The following is a 10,094-nucleotide window of genomic DNA, read 5'->3' as shown; positions in this document are numbered from 1 at the left end:
TACGCCCGCCAGATTACTTATCTATTACCAGTCTGTGCAAAACAGGACTTTGGCAGAATGGTTCCGCTCACTCCCTACAGGAGTTTCACGCACATTTTTCGTCCCGATTAGAAATTACTGCAACAACAAAAAATCTCAATGACCAAAGTGTTGGATTCCGTCCAAAAAAACGCCAAAAACGTCAGTCAGAAACATCCGCAACCTAATGACAACCGTCAGAGTATAAATTACACCTCCCACAAGACAAAAAAAACCTGAAACTATGTATAAAGTGAGGCTGCAGTGAGAGCGAGAGGCGTCACTCTTCAACCCGAAACACGAGTTGCCTCAATGCTGTCTGCCTCCCCCCCCTCACATCCCAGCAGCCGCTGAAACCTCTCCGATCCTGCACTCCCCACACTGACTGACTGACCTCCTGCTGTGTGGTGAGCTGCCAGCATTTCAGGGTAAGTGATTCTCGCCGATCGTTGGGTTCCTGTTCATGAAAAGCAAAGCTCTCTAGTGCGTGTGTGCAAGGCTGGGCTGCAGGGGCTCCCGCTCGCTGCTTTTTAATAAGAACCTTTTGTTGCTGAGTTTCCTGCAGCCGCTCTGCTGAAGAGTTTCCCAGGACACCCACCTCTGGTGTACGGAGCGTCAGTCAGCGCATTGTGCACACACGATACTGTTAAATGTCGACACTGGGGGCAAGTGCCCCGGTCTGAGAAAGAAATCACCGTGAGATTATTGCTTCATATTGCTCCCCATCATTCCCATGTACACACTCTTTCCACACACACCTAAATTATCTCTCCCTCACACACACACACAAATTCGGACATAGTCCCATAGACCAAATCGTGCATTCTCCCACATCCGCAGCCCACACTTGCCTCACACACACTCACTCACCACCCCTCCAGCACATACACTTCTCACTGTCTCTCCCAAACATGCATACACATTCTCTCTCTGTCTCTGACAGTGATATCCTCTGTCACCACCTCTCGCACTCTCCCAACAGTTTCTCACACGTACTCTTGCTCATACCCACATACACAATCTTTCTCGCACACACACAAACACACTGCTCCGACACTCATGCACACTTGCACTCTCTCGCACACCCTCCTTCACCCAACTGTTGGACAGAGTTTTGATTATGTCATTGATTATGGGGGACGGGCGGGAAAGTGGAGTTAAGGTGACAACCAGATGAGCCCTGATCTTATTGAATGGCTCAATGGGCCAAATGGCCTACTCCTGCTCCTAACTATTAATCTGAGGAGCCCCCTCACACATTCATTAAAGTTCATCTGTTTTCTTTGGCAGTGCAGCAGATGAATTATTAACAGGGGCTGTAATAACTACAGGGGCTGGCACAGTGGGCTAAATGGCTTGTAATGCAGAATAAGGCCAGCAGCGCGGGTTCAATTCCCGTACCGGCCTCCCTGAATATGGTGACTAGGGGCTGGAATATGGCGGAATAGGCGAATAGGGGCCGGAATATGGCGACTAGGGACTTTTCATAGTAACTTAATTGAAGCCTACTGGTGACAATAATGGATTATTATTATTATTATTAATGGAGAGATTTGGGTGGTAATGGCAATCCAAACATTTTTGCTGCATTTATGACTGCAAGATACTGTATAGTGTGGCACAGGAAATGAGGTCCTGGGACTGTTTATTCCAGTATTGATTGTGTGAGTTGAGGGGACATATCATCAAACAGGAGATAATTGCCCCATTTTAAGAGCAGGAGTTGATTATATGTTTCCTTGTGATTGGTTCATTATGTCGATTTAAAATAATACCAATCACACTGTAATTCAGTGCACTGGACATGCTCGCAAATTGCTGAGTGCTGATTTAAAATGAGAGGTACATTGAAGATCCTTTCATTCATTCCTCACGGTAGCATGGTGGTTAGCATCAATGCTTCACAGCTCCAGGGTCCCAGGTTCGATTCCCGGCTGGGTCACTGTCTGTGTGGAGTCTGCACGTCCTCCCCGTGTGTGCGTGGGTTTCCTCCGGGTGCTCCGGTTTCCTCCCACAGTCCAAAGATGTGCGGGTTAGGTGGATTGGCCATGCTAAATTGCCCGTAGTGTAAGGTTAATGGGGGGATTGTTGGGTTACGGGTATACGGGTTACGTGGGTTTAAGTAGGGTGATCATTGCTCGGCACAACATCGAGGGCCGAAGGGCCTGTTCTGTGCTGTACTGTTCTATGTTCTATGTTCTATTTGAATTATTACATTGAAAAGGCAAGTGCCATTATTTGTAACAACAATTCCCATTGGTGCGATGCCTTTAACATTAACCAAAAGTTTTCATAAATCAAGACAAAGATAAAAATGGAGGCCGAGTCATGACAGACCAGGAGAGGAGTCTGAAAATTGTGTTGGAACGCTGGGCTTTTAGCAAGCTTTTTAAGGAGGAGAGGGAGGGAAGTGGAGCACTCAAGAGGTTGAGCGAGATCATTTCTTAAGAGTGCGGTCAAGGCAGCTGAAGACTACGCCTTAAGTGCTGGAGCAAAGGGGAGGGGGGATGCACAAAAGGGCTGGGAGGCCAGAAAGGAAGCATTTGGAAAAGTTGAGTCTAGTAATTATGAAAGCACAGTAAGAATTTCAGCGGCTGAAATAATGGCAGGAGTGAGTAATATTGCTCAAGTGAAAATGTTGATCTGAGGTTTGAAGCTCAGCTCCGGATTTCGCAGGATGCTAGCTTAGGAGTGTCTGCTAAACCTGAGAGATTGGTCTGCGGAGTGATGGAATCAGCAGTAAAGGTTATGACGGGGAGGGCAAAAATGTTAGCTTTGGTTTCCTGATGTAAGTTGGAGGAAATTGCAGCTCATGATGAGTTGATGTTAAACAGCACAGCACAGAGATGGCTGGGTTTCAGGGGACCAATGAAAATATATAAGGGGATGGCATCAGGGTTACAAAGAAGCTGGGGTGTGTGGATGATGTGCTGAGGAACAGCATTAAAATAATAGAGAGGCGAAGGCCATCAAAATAGTATGGGGTTAGAAAGATAAAATGTTGCTGGAGGTGTGTTGGCTGCTTGAGAATAGGTTGGGGTGAAACAAACCAATGGCAGTCCCAAAGGATAATGGAGGGGGTTGGAATGGCCCACTGTATCAAGGGCCACAGCCATGGAGGGTCCATGACTTTTGCCAGCCTGCCCTAGTGTTGCCAGAAGGATAGAAAGAGGAATTCTAACAGGAAGATCTGAGAGAAATGGCATGGAGCTGACAGGTGGTGGCAATTCCAGAACCTTGGAGAATGAAGTGGTTTTGGTATTGGGGTGGTAGTACGAGAGGACGGATTAACAAGAAGCCTTTGCAGAGACTAGCGGTAACAACAGTTTTCAAAGGTTGAGGTACAATGCCTGGCAGCCCAGGGCTGGCCGTTAATTGATCAAAAGTTAAGTGAAGAGGGGATCTAGAAAGCAGGAGGTGGGCCTCATGAAGAACATGAGTAAGGAGATACCACAGGGGGAGATGAAGAGATGAGAAGTATTCACAGTTAGCGGGGGAGTGTCACACTTGCTTTAAAACTTTGTTTACTGCAGTGCTCATTGTCCATACAGCTTTTTGCATTTTGAGAGGGAATCTTTCAGCAGTTCTGTGTTCCAGTCTGCAGCTTATTGGTAATTACAATTTATGGTACAATATAGGCACAGTTCCGAGCAGTGGCATCTGCTGCATTTGCCTCTCTGCTGTTTTAATTGAAGCAGGATTTGGATCTGAAGATGATGAAGAGGAAGGTGTATTTACACCTCACCTGATCTTACTGCACCTTCTCATGTCTCCTGGCTGATAAGCAAAGTGTGACTGGATATAGGCCGAGTGTTGTAGACTGGCACATTCCAAAGCTGAGGGATGCACTAAAGTTTGGGGCAGTTGCCGCAGAGGTGCAGTGGGGTAAGGTGGCTGTCTAAGACCTTTCAGCCACAGTGAACTGAGGCACAGGGAATTGTACAGAACCCTCTCGGGCTGTGTGACTCACATTGAATGTATATGATGAATATTACATGTATCACAATTGTATTGAAGCACCTCAGAATGCAACTTGATCTCTGTAGACAACTTAAATACCTTTACACCATTTGTAATGACCATTTTGAAATGTCTACAATGTTTCTTTGACTGTATTGAAGCACCTAAGAATAAACATGATGTATGTAGAAGGCCTGAATATTATTGCACTTTGTGTGATAGCCATTTTGAAATGCTTGTAATGTTCTTTCAGATATTTTATGAATAAAGTATATTTTTGCAAAAATAAAATAAATATCATCATTGAATATTCTTCATTAGGGAAGTAGTCATGGAAATAATATTGGTTAGTTGAGACAATCCTTCAGCCAAGTTCCAGAGCAGAATAGAATTGGCAGTCGTTTTTAAACTTTTATGATACATAGTGCCTCCAGCAACAGAAGCGAACATATGCCAAATGATACAACTAATAAGTGCACTGATGATAAAACAGGCAGCAGGCTGCCGTAGTTGTAAGGATTACCTTCCTAATTTTCGTATAAAAAGCAGCCAGCAGCGAAGAGAGCGTTACACATTTTGTGCAAATTTTCACAAAGAAAAGATGCCGGCAATGTGGGCCCCTGTCCATTCCACACATTGAAGAGTTTCAATTCCATTACTGTCCGGCTAGTCTGTAACAGTAGGCAGGAGGTACTGCCCTGATAGAAGTACAGTAATCTGTGGTGCAGTTATTATCGAAAAGGGCCTTAGTGCATTAACGCCTTGAGAACTACTCTCTAGTAGCTGTTGCTATAAACTGATGTAACCAGGCACATGCTACCTCCAGAATCATAATAAAACATTGCATAAGAAAGTTGAAACAAAGTTTCTGATGTTTAGATGGATGTAGGGGTGTTGTAATATAACTCTAGCAAGATTGCCGAGACTATTGTAACCCATTGCACATCTCAACAAGGAGACTCATGAGCTAACTCCTCCTCTTAGGCAGTCCCTCAGAATCGAGGGTGATTTGCATCCACACTAAAAATCAGTTCTCAGCTGACTGAGGAGTCCAGTGTGTGACCAACAGTCTCTGTCACAGGTGGAGCAGACAGTGGTTGGCAGAGCGGGTTGGTGGGGTTCCCGGGTTGCCACCTGCTCCTTTCACTGTCGACACCTGGCTTCAGCTAGCTCGCAGTGATGAAACTCGAGTTCTTCAGCTCCTTCCCAGATGCTTTTCCTCCACTTCGGGCAGCCTTGGACCAGGGATTCCCAGGTGTAGGTGAGGATGTGAAGGAGGATTTTTGAGGGTGTCAGTGAAGCACTTTGTCTGCTTACCTGGGGCTCACTTGCCATGTCGAAGCTCAGAGTAGAGCGCTTGTTTCGGGAATCTCATGTCTGGCATGTGGACAATGTGGCCTTGCCCAGCAGAGCTGAGCAAGCCTGGTCAATGCTTCGATGCTGGGGATGTTGGCCTGAGCAAAAACACAGATGTTGGTGCGCCTATCCAGCCAACAGATTAGCAGGATCTTGCAGAGGCAGCGCTAGTGGTACTTCTCCAGGGTTTTGAGGTGCCTGCTGGACACAGTCCACATCTCTGAGCCATATAGGAGGGTGGGTATTACTGCTGCTTTGTAGGCCATCAGCCTGGAGACAGGTCTGAAATCTATGAATTTTGCTAACCGGTGGCAGTGCTGTCTGGCGGGGGCAGGTTGGTAGAAGACCTTTGTCTTATGGGTGTTTACTGTAAGACCCATGGTCTCGTGAGCCTCATTGAAGGTGTGTGCAGGTGCACGCATCGCCTACATACTGTAGTTGAGTGACAGAGGATTGGACAACCTTGAATCTGGCCTGCAGGCAGTGGAGGCTATATAGATTCCTGTTTGTTCTGTAATTTCGCTCCACTCCAGTACGGAACTTGCTGAGGGTAAGATGGAGCATTGCAGCAAGGAAGTTCGAGAAAAGAATCGGTGCGATGATACAGCCTTACTTTACCCCAGTCTGAATGTGAATTGGGTCTGTGGTGGATCTGTCCCATCAGGATCACAGTTTGCATATCATTGCGAAGCAGGCAGAGGAGGGCGACAAACTTTTGGGGGCAGCCAAAACGGAGGAGGATGCTCCATAATCTCTCACAATTAACAGTGTCAAAGGCCTTTGTGAGGTCGAAGAAGGCCATGTACAATTGTTGGTGCTGTTCCCTGCATTTCTTTTGTAGTTGCCGCACGGTGAAGGTCATATTTGTTGTGCCTCTTAGTGGGGGGAATCTGAATTGCAATTCTGGAAAGAACTCTTCAGCCACATGACCATCCCTGTGGCTGACAGCAGGAAAATTCATCTGCAGTTACTGCAGGCGGACTTGTCACCTTTCTTGAAGATGGTCACAATTATGGTAGTGTCTCTCAGATCTCCTGACTTGTTCCCCTCCTTCCAGATAAGGGAAATTAGGTCTGTATTCACGGCAAGAGAGTTTTTCTGCTTTGGCAGGGATTCCATCTGTTCTAGATGCTTTGTTCTTTAGCCGTCCTTTCCTCCCTCGTGCCGGCTTGAGGTTTGTGCTGAAATGGCAGGTAGCATGCTGTGAAATGGAGTCGAGGATATTTGCCGATAACGCAGAAGGCTGGATTCTCTGGTCCGCCAGCCACGTGTTTCTTCGCTGTGCATCGTTCACTAGCAGCGGGATTCTATCTTCACGATTGTCAATGGAAATTCCCATTGTAACTACCCCACAGCGCCACGAATCCGCTGGCGGGTGTTTTGTTATGCCCTTGACGTAGCATAAGCTGCTTCCTTGATGTTCCCTGCATTTCTGACAAAGGAAGGTTCAGACTTGGAGATAGCTTTAACACCTTTTATTAAACTGTTAATGATTCTCCTAGTTGGATTCGACTCTCCTGTTAATCCTGCTATAGCTACTCAGACTATCTAACCAGTCTGCTACAATCCATGTGGGGGGTGTGATGTGTTTAAACAACCCTGTGTACTCACTAAGTGGCTCCAGTGGAAAGAGGAAGATCATGTGTGCTGTGTCCTTATATATGGGTTGGTGTAATGCCCTCCTGTGGTACTGTCACCTTTGCGTGTGTCTTGAATGCCCATTGGTCGTGTCCTGTCTTACTGGCCTATTGGTTGAATGTCTGTGTGTCATGTCTCTGGTACTCCCTCTAGTGTCTATCTAGTCTTAAGTGTATTTACATTAACCCCTTGTGTATTTACAGTGATGCATGGTACCACATCCCTTTTTTCATGTTACATATTTTCTGTACAATGTTAAAGAAAATTGAACATAAAGGTAGAGAAGTGATGCTATGTACAAGTTATGATGACTGTGATGACTATACAATAGTATACAAGACCAAATAATAGCTGCAATGACTGTGAGGATAAGACAATACAAAATAAAAGTTATGAGTCCAGTAGTTTATGAATTTATATGGTCTGGTATAGAAGTGTCAATGGTGACATTGTCATTCCCTTGTGAACGCCATCAGTGTCCTGGTGTTTGGTCATCAGGAGGTGTTCGAGTGTTCAAATCACTTCATTGACTGATTTGGCGTCTTTTTTTTCGATGCTGATGGTAGCAATTCTTGATGGCATCTGTCCTGAAAGCTGGGTTGCCTGTTGGTAGTGTAGCAAATGTGAATTGGTAAGATGCATCGTCCTGCCATGGTATGTCATTGTACTGAGCTGAGCAGTAACAGTGTCCCGCAGTTGCAGAGTTGTACCATGTCGTACCACTCGTAGTTCCATTGGTGTTGTTTTTGTCGTGCTTGCTGTCGACGTTGTTGCCTTTGGTAGGCTTCTTGTTATTGTCTTTGATGTGGTTTTCATAGGTTGTGCTGCTGTGTCGGTTGGTTTTGTTGTCGTGTTTGCTGCGCTCAAGGACCACACTCTGTGGATAATACGAGTCCTTCACACAGTTACTCGTGTCAGCGTGCTTTGTGGCATCTGCTGTTTCCTTGAGCGTGCCGTCACTGAGTTCGCGGCGCTCCCCGTCTGGAGTCATGTCCGGCTTACTTGAATCAGCTTTGGCTTGTCAATGCTCCCCGTCTGGAGTCTGGTCTGTTTCACCTGAGTCAGTTTTGGCTTGTCGATGCTTCCCGTCCGGAGTCATTTCAGGTTCACTTGCATCTTCTGAGGTTTCTTGATGCTCCACGTCCGGAGTCAAAACATTCAGGAATGCATTTGCTTGTGGAGAGGCTTGAGTGGATGAGGATTGAATTAACTGGAGTCACCAGTAGTCTCACCGTGATTGTCGAGTGCCTCTGTACACACTAGCTGAGATCTGTCATGTTGCACATCTGGTATGGGAAGTGGGATGCTGTCGTCACATGTCTCACATACAGTGGGTAGAGCCTCAGTGTCTTCTTGTCGTTCACTTGAACTGGGTAGACTGTCATAGTCTTCTTGCTGTGCACTTGAGCGTGGCAGGCTGTCATAGTCCTTCTGTTGTGCACTTGTGCGTGGCAGGCTTGCATCGTCTGCTGCTGGTTGCTCAGAGGAGGTTGCTAGACCCTCATGGTCTTGTTCATGCAAGGACTGCACTCTGGAGTCTTGCATTCCTTCCATCGTGGTGTCTGTCCACGAGCTCACTGTGGAGGCTTGTGTCATTCCCTCTGTGGAGTCTTGCAGCGTTCCCTGTGTGGAATCGTGCATTGGTCTCGCTGTGGAGACTGCCATCACTTTCTGTGTGGAGGCTGGGACCCTTCATGGTGCGTGGACCACTCTGTGTGGCAGCAGGCCGCTCTCTGTGGGCTTGTACCGCTCTCTATCTCTTGGCGTCAGGCCGCAGCATAATCCTGCATTCACGAGTAGGGATGCCATATATGCTGGGCTGAGGATTCCCCAATCCGAAGAACTCGTCGTCGGGGTCTTCAATGTAAAACACCTCAAGTTGCGGTTCGGATTTAGTACTGGGTTAGCCACCTCCCAAGTTGAAATCTTTATCTGAGTCGTTGTCTTCCAAGACCATATCATCTTCTAGGGCAGTGCTTACTGCATGTTTCAGGGTTCTGCAGATGTGACTTTCAGCTACTGGTCGAAGATCAGGCATTGTGCTGTCATTCCAGGTGAAAGAATCTTGTTTTGAGGCTTTAAAATGTTTTTTTTTTGTTTTGGGACATTTCCCCTTTAAGTGGGCGTGGTCCGGGTCCTCTGATGCCACGAAGCGTGTGACATAGGTCGTAGGAAGCGATTGCACATGCGCAGATCGCTGTTCCTTTACTTGGGGCCTTTTTCGCAACTGCGCATGTGCAGCACCTTTTCCAAGATGGCTGCAAATCAAAACTGCCGTTTGTTGCTGCAAGCCTACCTCGTGGTGAGTTTTGCCACCTCTTTTACCGATTTTTCTTCTTGTATCTTCCTGGCAGAATTCTTGGAATTTGTCCAGGACTGTCTGGAAGTTGCTCTTGTTTTGCCCCTTTGAGTATTTGAAGGTCTGGAAGATTTCAGCTGCTCTTGGACCCGCGATGGTGAGTAGCAACTTTATTTTCTCTGCATCCGCCACGCCATCTAGATCGGACGCTACCAGGTAAGATCTCGAATCTCTGCCTGAACGCACGCCAGTTTTCACTGAGATTGCCGTGGGACCTGAGCTGCTGCGGAACCAGAATCTTGAACATCATCTTGCCTGGGTGCCGTTGCTGGTCATCACTGTCTGCTGAGTTGTAACTATATGGATTTAAACAGTTCACGCCTTGGTACCATGTTTTGTTATGCTCTTGACGTAGCATAAGCTGCTTCCTTGATGTGCACTCTGACAAAGGAAGGTTCAGACTTGGAGATAGCTTTCACACATTTATTAAACTGTTAATGATTCTCCTACTTGGATTCGACTCTCCTGTTAATCCTGCTATAGCTACTCAGACTATCTAACCAGTCTGCTACAAACCACGAGGTGGGTGTGATGTGTTCAATCAACCCTGTGTACTCACTAAGTGGCTTCAGTGGAAAGAGGAAGATCATGTGTGCTGTGTCCTTATATATGGGTTGGTGTAATGCCCTCCTGTGGTACTGTCACCTTTGTATGTGTCTTGAATGCCCATTGGTCGTGTCCTATCTTACTGGCCTATTGGTTGAATGTCTGTGTGTCATGTCTCTGGTGCTCCCTCTAGTGTCGATCTAGTCTAAGTGTATTT

General features: G+C 46.6%; 1 protein-coding gene across 2 annotated transcripts in view; it reads left to right on the top strand.

Moving 5' to 3' along the window:
- Positions 1-271: 271 nt before the first annotated feature.
- The window catches only part of LOC119971624 (proline-rich protein 5-like), a 148,227-nt gene continuing 138,404 nt past the window's right edge, over positions 272-10,094 (top strand). For both annotated transcript variants that reach the window (XM_038807426.1, XM_038807424.1), the window contains exon 1: positions 272-446. The gene's annotated coding sequence lies outside the window, so the exon portion shown is untranslated. The remainder of the gene's footprint in view (positions 447-10,094) is intronic.

Source organism: Scyliorhinus canicula, chromosome 9 (genome assembly GCF_902713615.1).
Source record: "Scyliorhinus canicula chromosome 9, sScyCan1.1, whole genome shotgun sequence".
NCBI classification, from domain to species: domain Eukaryota; kingdom Metazoa; phylum Chordata; class Chondrichthyes; order Carcharhiniformes; family Scyliorhinidae; genus Scyliorhinus; species Scyliorhinus canicula.
Note: the sequence above shows the minus strand (reverse complement) of the source record. Positions and strands in the feature narration are given on the sequence as shown.